This window comes from Myxine glutinosa, chromosome 9, assembly GCF_964187855.1.
Source record: "Myxine glutinosa chromosome 9, kmMyxGlut1.1, whole genome shotgun sequence".
Lineage (NCBI taxonomy): Eukaryota > Metazoa > Chordata > Myxini > Myxiniformes > Myxinidae > Myxine > Myxine glutinosa.
In genome coordinates this window covers 128,759,708-128,786,212 of record NC_136269.1, presented here as the reverse complement: position 1 = coordinate 128,786,212, position 26,505 = coordinate 128,759,708, and the positions used below count along the sequence as shown (strand labels likewise).

Sequence of the window (26,505 nt, the reverse complement as noted above, 5' to 3'; positions counted from 1 at the left end):
TGAAAAAAGTGAAGGGGTCTGAATACTTTCTGAATGCATTGTAAATATACATATAACAGGACACACAAAATCCATGCCGAGTACTCCAACGTCAGTGTTTCGGCCAGAATACGGTGACCTGTACCTCCACTGGCCTTTCTCAGTATGAAAAATTTCCCCTTATTCTGCTCTCTTTTTATATCCGGGTGGAATGGGGTGGGCTTGCTCGGTCGACCAATCACCGAACTCGAGCTGCTTCTGCAAGTTATTTGACCTTATGCTAAATCCAACACAAGCCCATAGAAGCTGTGTTGTCGATGTCTGGCATCCATTGAAGAGTTACATAGATTACATTTTTACAAAGTCGTTGTCCGTGTTGTTTCCAAGCCCCAATTAGCCATCACATCCCACTTTGTTCTCGTCCTTCTCCCCCTCATGGAGCATCTTAAGTGTATTGGTGTATATGAGGACCATATGCCTGTGCCAAGGCTATGGTATCCTCCATCAGAGGTGTGTGTTTGTCTGGTGTGCCACGCCTCCAGTACATGCTTCTTCGTACGGTTTGGGGACCTAGCCAGTATGTTCACCTCTGTAATGAAATTGTGTCTAAGTTGAACCCAGGTGCTATGCTGTCTCCGACCACTGAGGGGCTTCCATATGAACTCAGACGGACATCGCTCCGATTCATTCCTGTGACATTTATTCTGTGTGGTAGTGCATACTCAAATGGTCCGTATTGCTAGATGTTCCAGGCTTGCTTGCAGTAATTGCCGATCCATTATTACTTCTATGATACTGATATGATGCTTGTTGATTTCTTACAGGTGGTGCTAGAGATCGATTCTGAATTAAACAAACTATTGGGACAATGTTGTAGATCTGATTTTTACAACAATTAATTCAGAATCCTCTCTTCGTCTTGAATGAGAACAACATGGCTCACAAGCTGATACAAGTTCCAATCTTTGGCGCGGACCCCCAAGTGCCGGACGCATCTGCACAACTGCTACACTGGCTGAAGCTACTGACCAGTCACCTTGACGTGCAGGACGAACTCACCGATGTCACGAGGCTGGCGGTGCTGCACTCCAAAGTGAATCATACTGTGTACACGTCCATTTCTCAGTGCAGAACGTACGATACTGCTGTGGAAGAAATGAAACGTATTTACATCAAAACTCGGAGTGTGGTCTACACCCGATATCTGCTCGCGACTCGTGGACAAGAACCCACGGAGACCATCAACCAGTTCGCTCAAGACCTCCGCCGGTTACTGAAGGACTGTACTACCAAAACACGCACCCATGCACAAGTTTGTGATGATCTTGTGCAGGATTCTTTTGTTTCTGGAATTCGGTCTCCAGTCATCAGACAGAGATTACTTGAAGAAGAAGATTTGACACTAGAAAAAGCTCTTCGGCTATCTCTCCTGTACAACGAAGCGCAGGTACAAGCCGACGCGTATGACCGCCTATACGTTACTGCAGGGTTAACCTGACCGACACGACCGGAGAGAGCTACCGCCGAGCTAGTGGATGCTGCATCTTCGCCGGAATCGGAGACACCCGATGCGCTCGAGGATCTCGACCCTAGTTTGACAGCAGCCGTCGCTGCTGGACCCAAGGCAGGAAGTAACGCTAAGTGCTTTTTCTGCAGGGAACCAGTACCATCTCAGGGTCAGTTTGTCCGGCTAAGGAGGCGACGTGTCATTTGTGTTCAAAGAAAGGTCACTTTGCAAAAGTTTGTCGTTCGTCTTGGGGCCGGCGAACCCGCTCGACGCTGAATGTGCTTCTCTCTCCGCCCGCAAAACAATCGGCGCCTCGCACAGCCTTCATTGGAATCGCCCCTCTCCGTGGGCCTCGCGCTGAGTACTCAACCTTGATGAGGTTTACCGCGCCGACTAAACAAGTGGCGCAATCACAACGGTACGCGGTTCGACCGTCCTTGAGAGGAATTCTTTCGACGCCCAGCCCACATCTGGGTTTGGCTTCCCGATCGGTGTACGCTGGCATCGAATCTCCGCGCATGGCTTGAGCGCCCTCTAGTGGCAGCACGTTCGACCATGATCGACTTTGACGACACGAAGGAAGGGATCTCCACACATGGCTCGAGCGCCCTCCACCGACAGCTCGACCAGTCCACAATCGACTTTAACTGCACAGAAGACATTAGCAGGCATCGGATCCACACGCGAGGCTCGAGCGCCACCTCTCGACGACTCGACTTCTGCAGGGCCACCTGGCCTGTCCAGTGCTGTCATTCCAATCATGATTGAAGGAAAATTTGCAAATGCCTTAATCGACACGGGCTCCACTGATAGTTATGTCGATTTACGACTTGTTCAGAAGCATGGCTGGCCGATTCTCGGGACAAAACGCAGAATCTTCATGGCTTCTCAAGGGCTATGGCTCAGCACTCGGGGGGAATGTTGACTGAAGCTTGTGATTAAGGGTCGAATGTTTCCGGATGTGCATTTAATGGTCTTACCAGCATTATGTGCAGAAGTTTTGCTGGGACACGATTTTCTCTGGCGACATGGGCGTTTGGAAATGGAATTTGGTGGTGCTGATACTCTTGCTGTGTGTGCTCTTGCAGGGATGGAAATTGAACCACTGTTGCTGTTTCCCAATATGACTACTGACTGTACACCGGTTGCTGGTAATCGCGACGCCACTCATGGGCTGACACGCAATTCATTGCTGAAGAGACTGCGCAGCTATTAAAGGAAGGTATTATAGAACCTAGTCGGTCACCTTGGCGGGCCAAAGTTTTGGTGGTTCGAACCGAATCGCACCGCAAACGCATGGTAATTGACTATTCGCAGACGATTAATCGGTTTACCCAATTGGACGCCTACCCACTCCTGGGAATGGATTCTCTGGTGCAACAGGTGGCACAGTACTCAGTATATAGCACTCTAGATCTACGTAGCGCGTATCATCAGATTCCCATCTCCGAGGCAGATCATATCTACACTGGGTTTGAATCCAGACAGAGGTTGTACCAGTTCACCCGGCTGCCTTTCGGGGTCACAAATGGGTCTTGCTTCCAAAGGGCCATGGACGACCTCATTGCTAAGGAGAATTTAACCGATGTCTTTGTTTATCTGGATAATCTCATGGTTTGTGGGTATGACAAAGAACATCATGATGCTAATCTGAAGCGCTTCCTCGAGGTTGTGCACAAGTATCGACTGACTATGAATGAGGCTAAATGTTGCTATTCTGCTCGAACGATAGATCTCCTGGGGTACACCGTGACCCACGGCTCTATCGCTCCGGATAAGGAGCATCTGCGCCCCTTGCTTGCCATGGCCCCGCCCCACGATCGTGCTTCTTTGAAGCGTGCTCTCGGGCTGTTCGCTCATTACTCTAAGTGGGTTCAAAAATTTTCCGAGAAGCTTCGTCCACTTGTGGATTGCAATGTGTTCCCCATGAGTCACGCTGCTAAAGCCGCTTTCCATGGCCTGAAGTCTGACATAGCTGGCGCCGCTGTTTCGACGATTGACGAAAACAAGTCTTTTGTTTTGGAAAGCGATGTGTCGGACCACGCGATAGCTGCTACACTCTCTCAAGGGGGGGTGGGGGGGGGCGACCTGTGGCCTTCTTTTCCAGGACTCTCTCCTCCGCGGAACTAAGACACTCATCTGTCGAAAAGGAGGCGTATGCCATCATCGAGTCGATCAGGCGTTGGCGTCCATAATTGCTCGGTCGATGTTTTCAGATCATCACGGATCAACAGAGTGTTGCCTTTATGTACGACACACAACATGCTCAATGCATTAAGAATGAGAAAATCACTCGCTGGCGGATTGAGCTAGCCGATTTCTGTTACAAAATCAAATATCGCCCGGGGAGGGATAACCTCGTTGCCGATGCTTTATCACGGCCTGTGGTGTGTGCGAGTCTAACCTCCTTTGAGGATCTGCGCATACTTCATGACACCTTGTGCCATCCCGGCGTGACACGTTTACCTCATTCTGTGCGCAGTCGTAACTTGCCCTATTCCATTGAGGATATTCGTCAGCTCTGTCGCACTTGTTCCGTTTGCGCTGAACTCAAACCTCGCTTCTACAACCCTCCGATGGGTACGCTGGTCCAGGCCACTCGGCCATGGGAGAGATTGGCAATGGACTTCAAAGGACTCCTGCCGGCTTCACCGGCTTCGAGTAGTTCTCGTTATCTACTCACGATAGTTGATGAGTTCTCCAGATTCCCTTTTGCTTTCCTGTGCGGTGATATGTCTGCTGCTATGGTTATCCGGTGTCTGCAGAACTTGTTTTCTATGTTTGGGAAGCCGGCCTATGTGCACACCGATCGAGGCGCGGTGTTCTTGTCCCAGGATGTGAGAAACTTCTTGCTCCAGGCTAATATCGCTTCTAGCTATACTACTCCGTACAAGCCACAGGCAAATGGACAGGTGGAACTATTTAATGGCATCATATGGAGAGCCGTTACTCTGAGCCTTAAGTCCTGCGGACTAGGACTGGACCGATGGGCTTGGTCGCTACCCGGGGCGTTAAGTTCAATCAGGACTTTATTGTGCACCGCTACTAATCAAACTCCCCACGACCGTGTGTTTCGTTACTCGCGTCGTTCGGGTGGTACCCGTCCTCTGCCGGGCTGGCTTGCTGAGACCGGACCGGCCTTCCTCAAACGCGCGGTTCGCTCGAGTAAATATGACCCGCTCGTTGACAAGGTGCGTATTCTCCAAACCAATCCCGAGCACGCTCGTGTACTGTTGCCCAACGGACGGGAGTCTACAGTCTTGGTGCGCCATCTTGCCCCAAGCGGGGATATTGACGAGCCGGCTTTCGGTACAGTTGATCCGACAATGGAGAATCTACCGGCTTCCCCATCGCCATACGCACCCGATCCGGATGGCTTTGTGGGGCCACCGCCGTCACCCGATTTAGGCAGACATTCCGATGCGGGGGATTCCGGCCTCGGGGATGTGGTATCCGGTGTCTATCGGACACGCGCCGGGAGAGAAATTCGCCGCCCCGACCGCTATGGTTGGACTGCCTGACATGGACCGTTGCTAACTGATTACTCTGCTGCTCTGCTTTGCTAGCTTGATTTCAGCCCTAGCGGTAGTGTAGTTTTAACGGAGGGGAGAATTTAATGAAATTGTGTCTAAGTTGAACCCAGGTGCTATGCTGTCTCCGACCACTGAGGGGCTTCCATAAGAACTCAGACGGACATCACTCCGATTCATTCCTGTGACATTTATTCTGTGTGGTAGTGCATACTCGAATGGTGCGTATTTCTAGATGTAAAAGGGCACGTGATTTACCATCGACAATCTATCTATAATTCCAGTAATCTCTGTGTGTTTGTTTGTACGTTTGTACGTTTGTACGTTTGTACGTTTGTTTGTCTGTGACCGCTGTTTCTCGACAACCACGGGTCCGATATACTTTAAACTTGCCAGGTATATTGCTGGGGACCCGAGGATGTGCCTTTTCAAGGTTTCATATTAATCGGACAATTACTTACCGAGCTATGTCCAAAAAACGATTCAACCAATCAGAGAGCAGCGAGCTATCGCGTGTGCCGAACGTGGCGGACACACTCTGCCTCGGATGGCACATTTGAGAGCGTATTCATTTATTTCACGTTTGCAAACTATGTTGGCGCTATGTTGGCGTTAAACTATGTTTTAAAACTAATAAAAACCCCGGGGGGATTGTCACTGTACTCGCAAGCCGTTCGCCGTTCGCTTTGGCGTTGCGAATGAACCAAAACATTTCATGCACCAAACCATTTCATGTAAAGCGTTCGCCGTTCGCTTTGGCGTTGCGAATGAACCAAAACATTTCATGGACCAAACCATTTCATGTAAATAGAGGGGGGGATATAATTTTAGATATAGATATAGTACGGGCATGCCCTAGTCAAATATAAAAGGAGAGAGGTGAAACATCTACAAGATTTGCTGAAGACCAATGGCTACCCGGACAGATTGTTACCAAAAAGGTATGTGATCTTGGTGAAGCCTCACAACAGGTCTTTCACACAGGTACAACCAAAAGGTTATTGTGTTTTGCCTTTTGTGCCAAGGGTATCCCAAAGGATTGGTAGAGTTTTAAAATTGGCAGGTGTGAGGGTAAGTTACAAACCTATGTTCACCATGAAACAGGCACTAATGCATGTCAAGAATAAGCTTCCCAGGAATGACCGGGCCAGGGTGGTATACAGGGTTCCCTGTGTTTGTGGGGCAGAATATATTGGAGAGACAGGGAGAACATTAATACAACGGGTCAATGAGCACCGCAAGGCCTTCGAGTGCAACTATCCAAAGAGATCTGCCATTGTCAAACATGGCCTGAAGGCTGGCCATGTTCCGCTATGGGATAATGCCAGCATTTTGGGTGCAACCCCCAGTAAACGAAGAAGGAGGATTTTGGAGGCATGGCATGTGGAGGAGTCTGTTGTGTCGCTCACAGAGGAAGTGTTGGACTTACCACTAGCTTTTGGCCCTCTCATGCAGAAACGTACCAGAGAAACTGCGTCACCAAGCATATAAATTATTACCTCGGTTGCTGTTACTTGGGTATATATTCCTACCTTAGGTTTGCGATGTATCCGTTTAGCTTAATTCGTTTAAGTTATCACCATCACTTGAAGCGATTAATCATGTTGTTTATTTTTCATCAATTTATTTGAATTATGCTACATTGTGTTTGCTTCAACGTGTGATTTAACGGTTGTTTTGATGTAACATCCCAATGTATGGTTTCAGTTGGTTCAACAGTTTTTGTTTTTCATTTATGGTCTAAATTTGAATGGCACGAGTTGTTCCAGAATGGCATTGATTGGTGGTTCGGTGTCCCCACCCCTTTTTACCTTATATAAGGGAGGGTATAGAGTTGTTTTGCTTTACTCTTGAGAAAGGTCAGTGGATGCACGTTTATCCGTGTTGCTGATTGGACCGTCGAGCAGTTGTTTATTTGCTCATTAAAGGTTGGAGAACTCAAAATGGATTCATTTGATTTTAATCCCAACCGCAAGTCATTACTTTATTCATATATATATATATATATATATATATATATATATATATATATATATATATATATATATATATATACATACACCCATATATACAGGGTGTTTAAAAAAAATACAACTTTAAACGTTTATTTGTAAAGGAACAGAAACCTCAGGAACGTGAACCAAACTTTTGTTGAAAGCTTATGACATGGTATTTTATATCACTGATTGCTATTGCAGTCAGTCACTGCGAGAGTTGGTGAGAGCCCAAGGTCTGAAATTGGGATTTACGCAAAATCCTTGTAATTGACTTTCTCGATGTGTTCCCATCCGCGGTTCAGACAGGCATTGATCCTGACTCCAAAGTTCTGTCCTGACTCCAATGATCCTGACTCCAATGTACACTACTCACAATAAGTTAGGGATATTGGCAGGTTCTTCGGTGTGGTTGATTTTGTGTATTAATTATGTTGAAAAAAGTTGTTGGTCCTAATTGTATGGTTATTAATGAGTGTGTAAAAACACAGCATTCTTGATTTCAATACCCCAACCCTAACCCCTATAAAAAAAATAAACTCACTCCCACAATATCCCTAACTTATTGTGAGTCGTGCATCAAGTCTCCTTCTCATGTCATCTTGACTCATTTTATACCTAATAGAGATGAGAGAAGCTTCAGTTAAAGGTGTGCATGGTACATCAGAATCATAATAATTAATTCAGTTAAAGGTGTGCATGGTACATCAGAATCATAATAATTCATTCAGTAGAAGGTGTGCATGGTACATCAGAATCATAATAATTCATTCAGTAAAAGGTGTGCATGGTACATCAGAATCATAATAATTCATTCAGTAAAAGGTGTGCATGGTACATCAGAATCATAATAATTCATTCAGTAAAAGGTGTGCATGGTACATCAGAATCATAATAATTCATTCAGTAGAAGGTGTGCATGGTACATCAGAATCATAATAATTCATTCAGTAAAAGGTGTGCATGGTACATCAGAATCATAATAATTCATTCAGTAAAAGGTGTGCATGGTACATCAGAATCATAATAATTCATTCAGTAAAAGGTGTGCATGGTACATCAGAATCATAATAATTAATTCAGTAAAAGGTGTGCATGGTACATCAGAATCATAATAATTCATTCAGTAGAAGGTGTGCATGGTACATCAGAATCATAATAATTCATTCAGTAAAAGGTGTGCATGGTACATCAGAATCATTATAATTCATTCAGTAAAAGGTGTGCGAGCTGTCTGAATGTCTGAATCCAGATCCGGCCTATCAGTGGGATACAAAACATAAACTGTTCAGCCTATCGGAGGTATGCGTTCTACCGAGTGACGTTCTAGATTTTTCTCTGAGTTTTGTTTTCCATCTTTAGCAAACGCGGCTTATAACCCTAATTGAAGGAAAGAGATGCTCAGAATGGCCAATGAAGGAATGTTCGTGCGTGAGGTAGGCATGGTAGTGTGTGGTACAATAAATGATCACCATGCACGCACATTTACACACATGCATGTACACGCCGGTTCTGTAGTTTTCTGCAGGAAGCAACCATCGGTTGAAAGTTCAAATGCAGCAGCTGACCAATAGGGCTCGCAGAAAATGATGTCATCCAATGAAAGACTAATTTCTCGGCGGTTGCCTGGTAACCAGGGTCCATGCCATCGAGCGCTTTCGAGAACGTGCTCGGTGTTTCTAAGAAGGAAGACAATGCTAACTCAACAAATGTAAACGTTTGCAGACCAATAATGATTTATTTTAATGAACAGATGTTTGATGAATAAATGAGGGACACTGTTTACATATATCAAGGGGCAATTGGTAATGGAGTTTAAGCTCCATTGCTAATTCTCCTTACCGATGATGCTTCGATTCACATATGGATACAAGGTGGACATTTAGACACATTGAAACTGCTTAGTGACCTGTCCAGATTGGTTATGTTATAACTTGTCATGAGTGTCCCCAAAAGCTCATCACCACCTCATTTGTCAAAAATGATTTATTAATTTATTTAAAGGAGAGACAGTATATATATATATATATATTGTAACGGTTTTGAGAAGTGGGTAACGAATTTGAGAAGTGTAACGGTTTTTAAGAAGTGTAACAATTTTGGAGGAAGTGTAACGAATGTGAAAACGTTACAATGTGAACGTTACAAAAGTATGGTAACACCCTGGTAATGTAAATAATGGTCGCAGCCGTCCTCCTAGTTAATTCCATGAAACTTACACGCAGGTCATGATATATCTTTTTAAATAGTGTATTTCCTTATTCTATGTAGGCTAAATATGTGTTTCCCACTAGATTGACTTTGCATTGTATCAAACAAAATAAGCATAGGCCCTTGCAATTTCCCCAAACATCTCCGCTCTCCAAAGTTCCTTTAAAAAGGGTGCGAGTTGTGTTCAATCCCGCAAGCCGCCATTGCCCATGTGCTAACCTCGGAGAAGAAAGGCGTGTCTCCACCTCGTCATAGAGGGGAGGAGTGAGCCAGCCCTAACAGCCAATCAGCACCGCGGTGAGCGACCCGGTAGGCGTGCCCTCGGAGCCGGCGGCTTGATTCCGCCCCGAGTGATAAAAGCGACTGAAAGGGACTGCTTTACCAGATGACCTGGGAGAGGAGCGAAGAGGCGGCACCAAGAGGAGCGGGGAGATGCGAAACGCTCCAAGCCAAAGAGGAGAGGTACTCGGAAAGGAAACCAGCTTTGGAGAGACGCGCTGAAAGGAGGGAGACGGCTCCACCAGAAGGAGAGGAGCAGGTGTGCCGAGCCAGCGCGTGACGTCTACAGCAGCGGATACGCGACGGAGGGTTTTCCCGCCAAAACCGCGAGGAATTGAGAGCTGCTGCCTCCGACCTTGCCTCCCTCTCCAGCAATCCACCTCAAGCCCTACCTGCCTGCAATATCCCCTGTGTAAGTGTGAACGTCCTGTCCTACTCGTTGTCTTGGGATTAAGTAAATTGAGTAGAATAAGCTAACGATGCACTCACTGTGTGACTGTTTTTTCCATCCATTGCTTGTAAATAATTTTGGTCGCTCTTCCTTTTTGCTTGTGTGTGTATAATAAATCTGTTCTTCCTCCGTACTCTGTCTTTTTCTCTTTTCCTTCTCTTTCGGTCGCTTTAGAGGTTTCCCGATTGAATATCTGTGGGGCGATCTGGTCAACGTCGGGTGGAATCGGGCTAATCGGGGAGTAACTGTTCGGACGCGGTAATACCAAACCGCTCGGTAAACTAACATCTAAAACCGCGTCTGTAACAATTGGTTGTCAGGAGTTGGATTCGGACCTGGGACTAAATTTGTTAGGCCCAAATTTTGGAACACCAATTGTGTTATATCTGTAACAATTGGTGTTGGGAGTGGGATTCGAAGCCCGAACCAAATTTCTAAAAGGTGTAGAAAAAAAAAAATTTGGTCAAAATTACGAGCTGCCGAAATTTTGTTGTTTTATAAAACCCGAATTTTGAGATCGCGCCATGGACAATCAAGGCGATCGGATGTCGGTGGGGGAGATAGACGGGTTAGGGGTAACCCAGGACTTAGGGGAAGAAAGGGAGGAGGAGAGCAATGAGGTGGTTGAGGGTGTATCAGGCGCACAAAATGGCCCTCTCGCGCACGAGGTTTCAGGCGCGCAAAAAGGCGCCTCGCACGAGCGCGCAGTAGCCGAGCCCGCTGTATCAGCGGGCTTTAACATGCAGCCGTTTGACATGCAGCAGTTCATGGCACGGTTTAGCGAATACATGGCAGAGTCGAAGTGCGACAACGACAAAAGAGCCAGGGAAATGGAGGAAATGGAAGACAGAAGGAGGGCTGATAGTGAGAGAATGGAAAACAGAATGGGGGAGCGACTAGGAAATCAAATCGGGGAATTAGACAAGAAATTTGAGGGGTTAGACAATGGGATAGAAGGGATGAAACATGGGTTAACGGGGGTGGAAAATAGAATGGCTGCCCAGGAGAATCAGATAGAAGGGATGAAACATGGGTTAACGGGGGTGGAAAATAGAATGGCTGCCCAGGAGAATCAGATAGAGGGGATGAAAAATGGGTTAATGGGGCTAGAAAATAGGATGGAAGGCAAATTGCGGGAGATAGGGGAGCAATCCGCCCGAGAAATTAAACAAATGGGAGAGCAGATAGAGGAGGTAAAAATCGGGGTAGAAACCAAACTGGATGCTCAGAGGGATGAATTGGGACAGATGAGGGTGGCATCTACAAAAGAGATGGAGGAGATGGAAGAGGGGATACGACGAGGTGTGGGTGAGGAGGTTTCGGGGCTACGCGAGGAGGTAAAGCGAGGTGAGAAGCGTATGGAGAAAGAAGTGAGAAATAATATGGCTAGGTTACATGGGAGCATAGAGGGTCTGACAGAGGAGGTGGAACAGCTGACGGAGGGACAAAAAGAACTAGTGGAGCAGGTTCAAAAGAACACTGCGGTACTAGGAGGGTTAAAGGCGACACAAAAAGAAATTAAAAACGAATTAATAGCGACGCAGAGGCAATGTCAGATGGTACGTGAGGAACTGACAATGAGGGTGGACGAGGTGACAGAGATAATGGAGACGAAGGACCGAGAGGTAAGGATGCACATAGAGACGGTCACGGTAGCCTTAGAGGACGAACTTGAGGAGACACACCGAGAAATAAAAGAGGTTAAACAAAAATTAGAGGAAGTGGAAGAAGAGGTGAGTGAAATTAAGAAGAGACGGACAGAAACTAAAAGAGAAATCCAGGAGGAGGTGATGGAATATGTGCAAGGTCGGTGCTCAACTCATAATGTGATGCTCACTAACCAAATAAAAAGTTTGCAGGTGGCAAAGGAGGTGCGGAGACGAGGTACGGAGGTGAGTGGCAATGTACATGATGTAAGGAAAGCTTCAGTCGGCTTGGGGATTGGTTTGGATCCGGGTGTTCGTGAAAGGCCGTTGGTGAAGTGTGCGACAGGTCAGGTGTGCGAAAAAAGAGGTGTGCGAGAATGTCCGACCATGGGGTGTGTGAGGAAAAAGTGCACGCCGAGGAGTGAGTGTGCCGTCAAGAGTGAGTTGTTCGAAGCGCGTGTGCGAGGGGGTACATGGAAGCGCGGGGTGGTGAGTGTTACAGAGGATGTAACGGGAGAGTGTGCGCGAGAAAGGTGTGTAACGGACGGGTGCATGAGGAAAGAGTGTGCTGTCGAGAGTAAGGGTGAGTGCACTGTCAAGAATGGAGGTGAGAGTAGTGAGAGTGACACGGAGCGTGAGTTGGTTGTGACAGGTGAGCGAGGATGTACACCTGGAATGGAAGGATGCACACCTGGAATGGTAGAGCGTGAGTGGGAATGCACGCTGGAATTGGTAGTGAGGCACGTGGTTGGGTGTGCGGGTGAGAGCACACCTGTGATTGTCACAAAGGAGGTGACCGAGAAAGGGGCGCGAAGAGGTGTGTTGGTGAGGTGTGCGAGCGACGAATGTGTGCCAAGGTGTTCGGTGGTCAGGTGTGTGACCAAGTCGGTGAGCGGAATGAGTGTACCGAGGTGTGTAAGGAAAGGTACGAGGAGCATGGGAACAGCTGGAGGTATGAGCAGGGAAGGGGTAGCGTATGCGCGTAAGCATCCAGGTGAGGCATCGACGGTAACCAGGTTAGAGGTTAGAACGACTTATAGCCGAATCGGGCCCTCGGTGCGCGTCGGGCAGCTTCGCGTGCCGCGAGGACCAGCGGGGATCCGAACCACGGCGGTTTCGAAAGAACCGCCATACGCGATCCACGCTGTGCCTCGCTTGGAACGGCCGCGTCCGGGCTCCACTAGGCGGAGCGGGCAGCCCGGTAGGAAGGGTCGTCATGGCGACCACTTTCTATTGAGACGTGCCGGCAGGTCGAGATCGGGACATTGGATGGCTCCACGCCGAGGTGGTGCGTGGGATCTCGGCCCGGGTAAGCCCCCGTCCCTGCCCCGAATGCGGGACGTATCCAGCCGCTGGCACAAAACGACCCGCGTTCATTGCTCGGCTGTACGAAGCCGGGCTGTAGACGTGAATTGGCGCACCGAGAGGATGTAATAAGTAGACGGGTGATGAGGATAGTGTTTTGGCCCCGAAATTAGAAAAAAGCAAAATTTGATGACGGTATGGTGATTAGCAATAAATGGCAAATTGTTTGATTTGTTGAAATTCGGTGAGCAAAATTGATAGTGGGACCTCCCCGATGTGATGGGATGGCCAATCCACCATCCCTCACAGAGGTGGGGGCAAATGCGCTATAGTTTATGGGGTGTATGGCAGTGAAAACTAGCCCGGGTGGGTTAGGTTATATTGTTAGGGATCTAGCGAAGATGACATTAGGTGACGTTAAGGTTAGTTAGTGACTGATACCTGTAGTGGGGACGCAGGTAGATTAGTATGGATGATAATGACGAGGGAGCGCAATAGTTTAAAGGGACGACTGGGAAGCGCAAGTTTCAGAGGGGAGTAGTTAGCTGAGATGATGCCGTGTGTTTGAAGATTGAACAGGTGTGATTGAACAGGTGTGATTGCACAGGGGTGCAACTGAACAGGTGTGTGGAGCAGTGTATGAGGGAGTAGTGGTGATTGCGTGTTGTGTTGACCAAATGGTCCAGGAAGAGGAGGAGGGTGCAGGTGGCACCAGGTGATTGCACAGGTGTGCGACAACAGGTGTATGTGGCTGTGTGGAATAAATGGTAGTGTGGAATATCTGGAGTATTTGAATGGATGGTCGTGGAGTGAGTATGGTGGAAATTGTGGAGTGGAGTGGATGGTGCGAAGGTGTGAATGGGGGAAGAGTGGACCCCCATCACGGATACCCGGGGCGGGTAGTGTAAGTGTTAGGTAGAGGGTACAGGTAAATTGTGGTTGGATATTGGCATCTGTGGTGCGGGTGAAAGAATGGTCTTTGGATGGGTGCATTAGTGTTGTGGAAATGACTGGGCGTGGAGCCTGTTAGTGTGTGTAGTTGGTTGGGCGCTCCACCACTGTGAGGATGTCGGCCAGGTGAGGCCGCAGGTGGGCTCTGGGAGCCGGTAGTAGTTGTTGTGGATGGGGCCCGAGGATCCGGAGGACGGACCCGGGTAGCCCAGTGCCAGAGGGCACCAAGGGGTGACAGAGCCAGGAGAGGGCCTTCCCCAGTTAGATAGGTTAGGGTGAGGAGCAGGTAAGCTCGGGTGGCAACTGCAGTGGTGGAGGTGTGCAGGTGGGTAGACCTGCTGGGAGAGCTACACGTCGCAGCCCAGAAATTGTGCGAAGGCACCGGGAGATGAATCGGGGGAGTGAGACCCCAAATTGAGAAGCACCACAGTTTGGTCAATGGGAATTGGTTTTTAGAACCCATAGTGTAAGTTGGCCAATGGATTGGCAGGGAGAGACCCCGGGTAGTGTAAAGTGTGTTAATGTCATTTAGGAAGTAGTTAGGATGAAGTCTCCTCGCACCATCTGCATCCACTCACCTGAGGTGACAGGTACTCCACACCATGCCATGTTTTGATTATTTTTTATGATGCAAATGTTTGGATTGTGAGACGCATCATGACGTGGGTGTGACATTGTGCGTAATTCCATCTCTCCCTCCTTATGAGGATTGATGATGAATTGGTGATGGCAAATTTTGAAATCGAGGGATTGTGGAGACGAATTTGGTATAGGGGAAATATGGGGAAGACGTGACAGTAGTGACGAATTGGTAATGGGTAGATTTTGTACATATGGGGTAAGGGCAAGGGTAGTGTAGGTGACAGGGGGGTGACGTACGGTAGGGACGAGCTTTCTCACTTCGCCCTCCGTACGCATTTCGCCTTGCATTGCCTTATTGACGTGTACCCTTGTGACCTTACCCCTCGCTCAATTGTCTTTCTTTTGTCTCCCACATGACCTGTGCGCCATGGGGTGCCGAGGGGGAGCGTGCGTGAGGTGGCCATTGTGCGCCCGAGATTCCCAGAACCAGCATGCATTGCGTTGATGTACCACTTTATGGACCGCTGTTCTGCGGCCAAGTACCACTTGATGGACCCCAGGTTCTGGGGCAGGGCACCTCTGTTGGAGACCGGCCATAGTGGCCAGGGAATCTTGCTTGCGGACCTCGGTAAGGTGGCACCTATGCCAAACAGGTGGACCACCCTTAGTTGGCCCCTGAGGCCCTAAATAAAAACGAACACAAGTTGTGCTTTTTATTATGTCCAAATAGGCCGCATGAAGCCAGAAGACGTCGGGAAGAACATCGGCCCAGCAGAGAAAGTGAAGACCACCACCAGTTGTTTTGTTGTGTTTATTAAGAACCATGGTGACTGTGCACCGAGTGGTGCTTTTGGTGCTTTTGGGTGCTTTGGTGGTATTGGTACTGGTGCATCGATGCAATGCGTGCTGTCTCCTCCCTCCCAACAGGAATTTCTTTTTCTTGTTCCCTAAGAAAAAAAAAAAAAAACACAGGTCCTGGGTTGCGTTGTAAATAAGAAATCACGTCACTGTAAATAATGCTCCCCACCGTAAATGTATAGTTTGAGAATAATTCCGTAATTCGGTTAGCTGTGGGCTTGAGTCTGTTAGACAGGGTGCAATGCAATAGGGGGACATACTTATTTGTGTTTTAAAATTGTCACACTCAGGGTCAGGTTAATTGTAGAGGGAATTACACCTACGTGTCACACTAAGTTAAAGTTTAGTAGGCCCGAGTTCGGGCCTGAAGAAAGGAGGGTGCAGTGTAACGGTTTTAAGAAGTGGGTAACGAATTTGAGAAGTGTAACGGTTTTTAAGAAGTGTAACAATTTTGGAGGAAGTGTAACGAATGTGAAAACGTTACAATGTGAACGTTACAAAAGTATGGTAACACCCTGGTAATGTAAATAATGGTCGCAGCCGTCCTCCTAGTTAATTCCATGAAACTTACACGCAGGTCACGATATATCTTTTTAAATAGTGTATTTCCTTATTATATGTAGGCTAAATATGTGTTTCCCACTAGATTGACTTTGCATTGTATCAAACAAAATAAGCATAGGCCCTTGCAATTTCCCCAAACATCTCCGCTCTCCAAAGTTCCTTTAAAAAGGGTGCGAGTTGTGTTCAATCCCGCAAGCCGCCATTGCCCATGTGCTAACCTCGGAGAAGAAAGGCGTGTCTCCACCTCGTCATAGAGGGGAGGAGTGAGCCAGCCCTAACAGCCAATCAGCACCGCGGTGAGCGACCCGGTAGGCGTGCCCTCGGAGCCGGCGGCTTGATTCCGCCCCGAGTGATAAAAGCGACTGAAAGGGACTGCTTTACCAGATGACCTGGGAGAGGAGCGAAGAGGCGGCACCAAGAGGAGCGGGGAGATGCGAAACGCTCCAAGCCAAAGAGGAGAGGTACTCGGAAAGGAAACCAGCTTTGGAGAGACGCGCTGAAAGGAGGGAGACGGCTCCACCAGAAGGAGAGGAGCAGGTGTGCCGAGCCAGCGCGTGACGTCTACAGCAGCGGATACGCGACGGAGGGTTTTCCCGCCAAAACCGCGAGGAATTGAGAGCTGCTGCCTCTGACCTTGCCTCCCTCTCCAGCAATCCACCTCAAGCCCTACCTGCCTGCAATATCCCCTGTGTAAGTGTGAACGTCCTGTCCTACTCGTTGTCTTGGGATTAAGTAAATTGAGTAGAATAAGCTAACGATGCACTGTGTGACTGTTTTTTCCATCCATTGCTTGTAAATAATTTTGGTCGCTCTTCCTTTTTGCTTGTGTGTGTATAATAAATCTGTTCTTCCTCCGTACTCTGTCTTTTTCTCTTTTCCTTCTCTTTCGGTCGCTTTAGAGGTTTCCCGATTGAATATCTGTGGGGCGATCTGGTCAACGTCGGGTGGAATCGGGCTAATCGGGGAGTAACTGTTCGGACGCGGTAATACCAAACCGCTCGGTAAACTAACATCTAAAACCGCGTCTGTAACAATATATTGTTACAGTCGAGGACCGGGCGGTACGATTCCCCACTCCTGACAACAATTTGTTACAGGGTTCAAATCCCCACTCCTGACAACAATTTGTTGCGGTGCGACCGCCGAAGTACGAGGGGCCGGGAGGGTTCCAAATTCAAGGTGCCGATCACACGTCAAGGTGCACGCGTGTGCCGAACCCTCCGCGCGATCGAACCCTCACTTTCCCACACCTTTTGGAATGCCGAGCGGTTTTGCACACGGTGTGGAAAGCGGCGTTACCCCCACGAGATTTCTGGACCTGAGTCTAGCCAAATTCGGTCTCGGATGATGCTAGGCCAATTGGTGAAAGGACGTACCGAACAGGTTGGAAAGGAACAAAATGTACAGCCTTTTATTCAGAAGGCACAGAGAAAGAGACGAAGATTTACTTTAACAAATATTACCTAATAATAACCCCGACTTGGCGCCTTCACACTCTGACACACTCACACACACACACACACACACACACACACACACACACACACACACACACACACACACACACACACACTCACAGGGACAAAGGACACTCTGGTTAAGGGCGTACCGATGTACATGCTGGGATTCCTTGCTGGTGCCCACGTGGTCTGGTGTGCGTGGCTCATAGTTCGATCGTGAGACATGCAGCCTGGATGAGGTAAATTCAGCGCAGGTGGGACGAGCTGCCACGCAGGCAGACAACTTCAGCTCAGGGGAGTCGTGTCGAAAGGCCAACGCTTGCAGGTCAGCCAGATGGCGCAAAAGATCGGCGCAGACGCGATGGGTGTCAGGCGCCGAACAAAGGCCAAACACGTGTCATGGAAGAAACGAAAAAGCAAGCGAGGTCTCGTCGTGGGCGTGGCGAAAAAGGCAAGAGCGCTGGTGTGTCCTCGGTCAAGTCCCAGAAAGCAAGAGAATGATAATAATTATCACTGCGCATGGGCTATTATCAGACTGGTCACGCCCTTCAAAAAGTTTCAGAGCCTTCCATTGGCTGGGGCTTGTCACATCATGGCGACATGTTCCCGCCCCCTCTTTGGTCACGTGGGCTTGTGCTTCTGGCCACGCCTTCCTGCACATCTGGTGTTATGGCTTCTCCCAGCCACGCAAAGGTTTGACAACCTGCCTAACTCAATGCATATTGGTCTTTTTTTACGACATAATGGGAAGGGCTAATCTCTACCTCCAATAAGACATAACTAACTAATGCGGGCTACATGTTGTCGTGCAATTTAACTATAGGGAGTTTGCCTTTATGGCACTTTATGGATCCCAGGTCTGTCGACGTAGGGGGGGGGGGGGGGGTGAAGTCCCCGGTTCCCCTCAGACACCGGGTCCACAGGCCGCCGGCCGTGACAAAACTCGCGGTCGATGGGTTGCGGTGCAACTTCAATTGCCAATCTCCCTATCACGGGTTGAAGGGTTATCGGTCACGACCCAAATACCTTGGGAGACCACGTGGCCAGGAAGACCGGGGATTGAACCTTCGCATTCCTACACCTTATTCCAATCAAGTGCGCTGAGCGGATCGCACGGTGTGGGTCGCGGCGTTACCCTGCGTGATATATGGACCTAATCGAGCCGTCAAATTCGGTTCGAACGATGCTCGGCCAATGACTGAAAGGACGCACACGAGCAGGTTGAAAGGAAACGAAATGTATACGTTTTATTTACAAAAAGCACAGATAAAGGATGAGAAGCAGACTTGACAATTCTTACCTATCCAAATCCCAACACAGGCACCTGTTACACTCGCACACACACAGGGAATGAATCACACACCGGTTAGACTCGCAGTCAAGCAGTTCCCGCGCGTGGTGTACGAATCGATCTGGCAGGCAGCACGGAGGATGATCCGCCGCTTGAAGGTCAGGTCAGCACGGATGACAAACCAGCTCGAGGACGAAGGAGAAGCGCAGCACAGACGAACAAGCATGCAGGACAGCCAGCTTGAAGGACGAACGAGGAGAGAGAGAGCTCGAATGACGATGGGCACGGACCTTTATTGGGTGGAATGTCCTTCTAGAAAGTTCCACGGCCTCCCATTGGCAGAGGTTGGTCACGTGCGGTCATTCCCCACCCCCCTTCTTCTGGAAGGTTCCACGGCCTCCCATTGGCTGAGGTTGGTCACGTGCGGTCATTCCCCACCCCCTTCTTCTGGAAGGTTCCACGGCCTCCCATTGGCCGAGGTTGCTCACGTGCGGTCACTCAGCCCTGCCTCCCACTGTCGCGGTTGATCACGTGAACTGTTTCTCTCCGCCCACGAACCAACGTCTTCATTAAACCACACGGAGGTTTGAAATCCTGTCTAACTCAACGCATATCTGCTTTAATTACTACACAATGGGAAGGGAGCTAATCTTTACATTTAATAAGAAATAATTGACTACTGCAGGCTACATGTTGTCGTGTAATTAACTATAGGGGGTGTCTTTTATTGCAAAACCATAACAATATATTCCTCCACAACTGGATGTACGACTGGATGTACGACAATGTACGACTGTGAAATATAGTTCCAAAAGTCCTGCATTTATTCCCACAATTCAGACAAGTTGCTGAGTCTCTGAATCACCTTTTCAATTTCAAGACAAGGTGATTCCGCCTCATTAATGTTCACATCTGCACTTCCTGGAGATTAAGTCATGGTTGCGAGTGTTCCATCGTCAACAAATTATTTATCACATCTGCTGCGTGTTCTGGATCATGGTCTGGGATGGAATTGGGATCCTGCCGAGTATTCTTCCTGATGGAATGGCATGATTGATTGCAATCTACATGTGCTTATCGAGCATCACTTTTGAGTTATAAATTTTGAGTAAATTATTCAACACAGTTACCTAAGATTCTAGGAGGAAGAACAGCTGAAATATATATATATATATATATATATATATATATATATATATATATATATATATATATATATCTATCTATCTATAATTCCATTAATCTCTGTGTGTATGTGTGTATGTGTGTATGTGTGTATGTTTGTCTGTGACCGCTGTTTCTCGACAACTACCGGTCCGATATACTTGAAACTTGCCAGGTATATTGCTGGGGACCCGAGGATGTGCCTTTTCAAGGTTTGAAATTAATCGGACAAGTAGTTACCGAGCTATGGCGATTTAGCCGTTCGCCGTTCGCTTTGGCGTTGCGAATGGACCAAACCATTTCATGTAAATAGAGGGGGGGGGGGGGGGTTCTGTGGTCGTTGCGAATGGACCAAACCATTTCATGTAAATAGAGGGGGGGGATTGTCACCGTACTCGCAAGCCGTTCGCCGTTCGCTTTGGCGTTGCGAATGGACCAAACCATTTCATGTAAATAGAGGGGGGGGGATATAATTTTAGATATATATATAGTACGGGCATATATATAGTACGGGCATGCCCTCGTATATATAATATATATACTGTATATATATATATATCTGGGATCTTCCCGACATCTTTGTTTCTTTCACATTTCTTTCTACTTTTTCATATTTCTCTTTATTCATTCTAATTCTTGCTTCTTCTTAGGAGCTAGGGCTAGGAGATTGGGCTAGGAGTTAGGGTTAGGAGTTAGGGCTAGTAGTTAGGGCTAGGAGCTAGGGCTATAGGAGTTAGGGCTAGGACTTAGAGCTAGTAGCTAGGGCTAGGAGTTCGGGATAGGAGCTGTACTAGGGCTAGGAGCTTGGGCTCGAGGAGTTAGGGCGAGAAGCTCAGGCTAGGAGTTATGGATAGTAGTTAGGGCTAGGCGCTAGGGCTCGAGGAGTTAGGGCTTGGAGCTAGGGCTAGGAGCTAGGGCTAGGAGCTTGGGATAGAGGAGTTCGGGCCAGGAGCTCAGGCTAGGAGTTAGAGATAGGAGCTTGGGCTAGGAGCTTGGGCTAGAGGAGTTAGGGCGAGAAGCTCGGGCTAGGAGTTCGGGATAGTAGTTAGGGCTAGGAGCTAGGGCGAGAGGAGTTAGGGCTTGGAGCTAGGGCTACGAGCTTTGGCTAGAGAAGTTCGGGCCAGGAGCTCAGGCTAGGAGTTAGGGCTAGGAGTTAGAGATAGGAGCTAGGGCTAGGAGCTTGGGCTGGAGGAGTTAGGGCTAGGAGCTAGAGCTAGGAGGTAGGGCAGGGCTGGGAGCTAGGGCTAGGAGTCAGGGCTAGCAGTTAGAGCTAGGAGCTAGGGTTAGGAGCTTGGGCTAGGAGCTAGGGCTAGGACTTACGGATCTTTGCTCCTTTCACATTTCTTTGTTCTTTTTCATAATTCTCCTTATTCATTCTAATTCTTGCTTCTTCTTTATTTTTCTCTTTCTTTGTCGATCTGTCTTCGGAGAAGTGAATTCTTTCAGAATTTTTTTTATCTGGAAGGCTCACTTGGCTGCGCTTGGATGGGTTTGAGGGTAGAGGAGTAGCGGCTGAAACCCGAATCCTATCCAGGTTCCTCCTGATGATTCCATCTTTGCTCTTTACTTTTTTTTTGGTTCCTTCTGATAACTCCAATGCAGTATTTGGTTTTCTGTTTCATGTAACCCCCAAAGTTGGACTGTTCCTCCACCTTGTTTCCCTGTATAGATGTATGCTGACGATGATATTGTTATCGTCTCCACCAACAATAAGTCACTGTCTATTGAGAGCTGGTCCAACACCAACAGGATGGAGGCAAAGGATTGCACTTGCCTTTGATTTGTCTGATCTGGGTCCCATTCTCGACCCCCTGTCGGATTGGTTCTCCGCAGGTGAGACGTTGCACCACAAAGCGCTGCGTTCCTCAGATGGACTTTAAACTGGGCGTCCCTGCTGGCATTTAGTTGGTGGACGTTAAAGATCCCACGGTGTTTTTCGTGGAGGGTCTGTGAATTATCGTCAGCATCCTGAACAAATTACAAATTCCTGCCTTGACTGCATTCTGGAAAGAAAATGAGTTTTTGGAAAATTTTGGCTTGAGAAAGGAAATGATTTTTGAAAAAATTTGGCTTGAGAAAGGAAATATTTTTTGGAAACTTTTGGCTTGAGAAAGGAAATTATTTTTGGAAACGTTTGGCTTGAGAAAGGAAATTATTTTTGGAAACTTGGCTTGAGAAAGGAAATGATTTTTGAAAAATTTTGGCTTGAGAATGAAAATTATTTTTGGAATTTCTTGGCTTGAGAAAGGAAATGATTTTTTGGAAAATTTTGCCTTGAGAAAGGGAATTTTTGGCTTGAGAATGGAAATTATTTTTTGGAAATTTTTGGCTTGAGAAAGGAAATGATTTTTGGGAATTTTTTTGCTTGAGAAAGGAAATGATTTTTTGGAAAATTTTGACTTGAGAAAGGAGAGTTTTTGGCTTGAGAATGGAAATCATTTTTTGGAAATTTTTGGCTTGAGAAAGGGGAAAAAAATTGGAAATTTTTTTGCTAGAAAAAGGAAATTATTTTTGGAATTTCTTGGCTTGAGAAAGGAAATGATTTTTGGGAATTTTTTTGCTTGAGAAAGGAAATGATTTTGGGGAATTTTTTTGCTTGAGAAAGGAAATGATTTGTTTGGAAAATTTTGCCTTGAGAAAGGGAATTTTTGGCTTGAGAAAGGAAATTATTTTTTGGAAAATTTTGGCTTGAGAAGGGGGGGAAAAATGGAAAATTTTTGCTGGAGAAAGGAAATTATTTTTGGATTTTCTTGGCTTGAGAAAGGAAATTATTTTTGGAAAATTTTGCCTTGAGAAAGGAAATGATTTTTTTCACGACAGGATTCCTTTTATGCTGGACCTAGTTGTCCTCTAAAGACACGAGCACGGTTACCTAACCGGCCTAATGGTCCGTGCCACACGTTTCTGACCTGGTTCTCTCTGCCCACCCCACTATAAGGGCACATGAGCTGTAATTGTGGATGGAAGGTCTAGCGTTCAAGTACTTAGACTTTCATTAGCAGTCAGGAATCACCACATCTGTGTCATCCTTGAGCGTGCATTGATCTCCTTTTTTATTCTCTTCGATTGATTACACCGAGCATAGTTATCAATTTTTGGTGATATCTGTTATGTGGGCATTTAGTGGACCACAACGTGTCTAGCTTATTCCAACAACACCATTGAGGCACCTTCAGTTTATCAACATTGCATTGTCACCTTGGCCTACCATACCACCTTGGAAAACAGGATTTGCGGGACCAATCGCGGGCAACTTCCGAGGACTCATAACGACAAGAAGAGATCGCGGAGGAAAAGCAAGCCATATCGTTTTCGGTCTAAACGACAATGGGTTCATTTTCCCATGCAAGTGCAAAAGCGTTGGCATAATGATGATAGAATTTTGGGAAAGTACCAGAAGCCTGAAATTGTAAAAAGTCCCCGGTGTCCCTTTGCATTAATGCTCTAATTACATCTTCAGCGGGAGACCATCGTCCCTTGACAGTGCTTTAATTGACTTCCCTGGCTCACACCTCTGACTCAAGGGGTGTCTGGGTCTGGCATTCATTCAACCTTCAGCCTGCGATGCATCTCCATGCTTTGGGAATTGGCCTTGTTTGTTGCACGAGGCTGTGTGCGCCATGATAATGAGCGCAGCACACGTTAAACCAGAATGCTAAACGCCAGACATCCTCTCCTTCCCAAGGTCTTACACTTATGGACCGATCGATGCCCGAATCCCTTTTAAGCTCCTGCGCTTGAACGCGAGCCATTTATAATTCTTCCACTTGGGCTCTTGCGATTTGTTATGCCGATGAATGTTCCACAAAGGGTTTCCAGGAGGTTTGCAACTCTTCATTGAATTGCATGCCTGAGGGTCGTATGCCCCCAAGAACGTTTGGAATGAACGCTCAGAGTGGAATGGGAAATTTCTAACTGGTAGCATTTCTAACACGTATCTTCTCCTTTCGCCGTATTTCGCCGAGTAGCTGCTGATGTGGTGCTCCCCTGGTGATATAGGGCAGGAATTTGGCATTTGTTTAGGATGCCGACCATAGCTCACCTATCCTTTGTGAAGGGCTTCGTGGGATCTTTAAGGTCCACCAACTAATATGTTGGCAGACGGGACGCCCAGTTTAACGTCCATCGGATGGACGCACGCCCATTGATGCCTCGCCTTGTCCGCGAGACGCCAGGATGACAATTTGTAGCTCGGTCGAGATTTGAACCCATAGTAGCTCATACATGAGTGTGCATACCTCTAGGGTATAGGCCATCCTACCAGCCTATCATCCTGATGATGGTAGCACGTTTCTGAAATACAAGTCAGCAATCTTGTGTTTGGAAGTAATTGTATTAATGGTAATGGTTTTGGTTGGAGTTCCCTTGCGTTATAAAAGCATCCCAAAATTGCAACCTCCGGCTGTGTGAATATCCTAAGGCTGTGCAAATACACTACATGGCCAAACATATGTGGACACCTGAACATCACACCCGTATGGGCTCGTCGAACAACTCATTCCAAAATCATGGGCATTAATATGGAGTTGGTCCCCACTTTGCTGCGATAACAGCCTCCGCTCTTCTGGGAAGGCTTTCCACCAGATGTTAGAACATTGCTGTGGGGATTTGCTTCCATTCAGCCACAAGAACATTAGTGAGGTCGGGCATTGATTTTGGGCAATTAGGCCTGGCTCGCAGTCGGCGTTCCAATTCATCCCAAAGGTGTTCGATGGGGTTGAGGTCAGGGCTATGTGCAGGCCAGTCAAGTTCTTCCGCACTGATCTCGACAAAACATTTCTGTATGGACTTCGCTTTGTGCATGGAGGCATTGTCATGCTGAAACAGGAAAGAACCTTCCCCAAACTGTTGCCACAAAGTTGGAAGCACACAATCGTCTAGAATGTCATTATATGCTGTAGCGTTAAGATTCCCCTTCACTGGAACTAAGGGGCCGATCCCGAACCATGAAAAACAGCCCCAGACCATTATTGCTCCTCCACCAAACTTTACAGTTGGCACTATGCATTTGGGCAGATAGTGTTCTCCTGGCATCCGCCAAACCCAAATTTGTCCGTCGGACTGCCAGATGGTGAAGCGTGATTCATCACTCCAGAGAACGCGTTTCCACTGATCCAGAGTCCAATGGCGGAGAGCTTTACACCACTCCAGCCGATGCTTGGCATTGTGCGTGGTGAATTTAGGCATGTGTGCGGCTGCTGAGCCATGGAAACCCATTTCATGAAGCTCCCAACAAACAGTTGTTGTGCTGACATTGCTTCCAGAAGCAGTTTGGAACTCGGTAGTGAGTGTTGCAACCGAGGAGAGACTATTTTTAAGCACTATGTGCTTCAGCACTCAGCGGTCCCGTTCTGTGAGCTTGTGTGGCCAACCACTTCATGACTGAGCTGTTGTTGCTCCAAGACATTTCCACTTCACTACTGCAGGCTACATGCAGGCAGGGCAGAAATTTGACGAACTGACTTGTTGGAACGTGGCATCCTATGATTGTGCCACGTTGAAAGTGACTGAGCTATTCAGTACGGCCCATTCTATTGCCAATGGTTGTCTATGGAGATTGCATGGCTGTGTGCTTGATTATATACACAAAGAATTAAGTTAAGCACCCCTACACAACGAATTAAGGTAAGCACCCCCTAATATATATTCTTTGTGTATATGTATACATTGGCATATATTCTAAGGTATGTGAGATCAAATAATGATTGGTATGACATTAGCAATTATCCATTGATGAAATTGAGTGATCAAAGTGAAAAAAAGTGATTGGTTGAGTCAGTGATCCGATCACGTGGGTCCTACACACGTTATTGACGCAAAGATCGCTAGAGGTCTTCTCAGAACAATGACTGTACGTTAGAAAACATAAACGTCATCCACACTGTCCGTGATGGACCTATAGCTCCATACTTAAATTGAGGTGAAAATATGCCTAAAATTCCCAAAAAATTTCACCTTAAATTATTCAGAATAAAATATTGAAAACGGCATGATTGTTATGTTTTTATGTGACCATAATATCACTTCTCCAGAAAATATAGCAATATCATGGGTATATTACACTGTTTTGACGACAACAAACTTGTAATGTGCGAGGTTGTAAAAAAACGGGGGGGGTGCTTAACTTAATTCTTTGTGTATATATACTTGTCAGCAATGGGTGTGGCTGGAACAGCCAAATCCAGTAATTAGAAGGGGTGTCCGCATACTTTTGGCCAGGTAGTGTATCTTAAGGCAGGGTGGATATCCTGAGGCTGTGTGAATATCATAAGGCAGTGTGGATATCCTAAGGCTGTGTGGATATTCTAAGGCTGTGTGGATATTCCAAGGCTGTGTGGATATCCTAAGGCTGTGTGGATATCCTAAGGCTGTGTGGATATCCTAAGGCTGTGTGGATATCCTAAGGCTGTGTGGATATCCTAAGGCTGTGTAGATATCCTAAGGCTGTGTGGATATTCTAAGGTGGTGTGGATATCCTTAAGGCTGTGCGGATATCCTAAGGCTGTGTGGATATTCTAAGGCGGTGTGGATATCCTTAGGTCTGTGTGAATATCATAAGGCTGTGTGGATATTCTAAGGCAGTGTGGATATCCTTAAGGCTGTGTGGATATTCTAAGGCGGTGTGGATATCCTAAGGCTGTGCGGATATCTTAAGGCTGTGTGGATATCCTAAGGCTTTGCACATATCCTAAGGCTGTGTGGATATCCTAAGGCTGTGTGGATATCCTAAGGC

General features: G+C 47.2%; 1 long non-coding RNA gene across 1 annotated transcript in view; it reads right to left on the bottom strand.

The window, feature by feature from the left end:
* Positions 1–7,751: 7,751 nt before the first annotated feature.
* Positions 7,752–26,505, bottom strand: part of LOC144893574 (uncharacterized) — a 253,303-nt gene continuing 234,549 nt past the window's right edge. The window contains exon 3 of the long non-coding RNA XR_013624475.1: positions 7,752–8,689. This is a non-coding gene — a long non-coding RNA (uncharacterized LOC144893574). The remainder of the gene's footprint in view (positions 8,690–26,505) is intronic.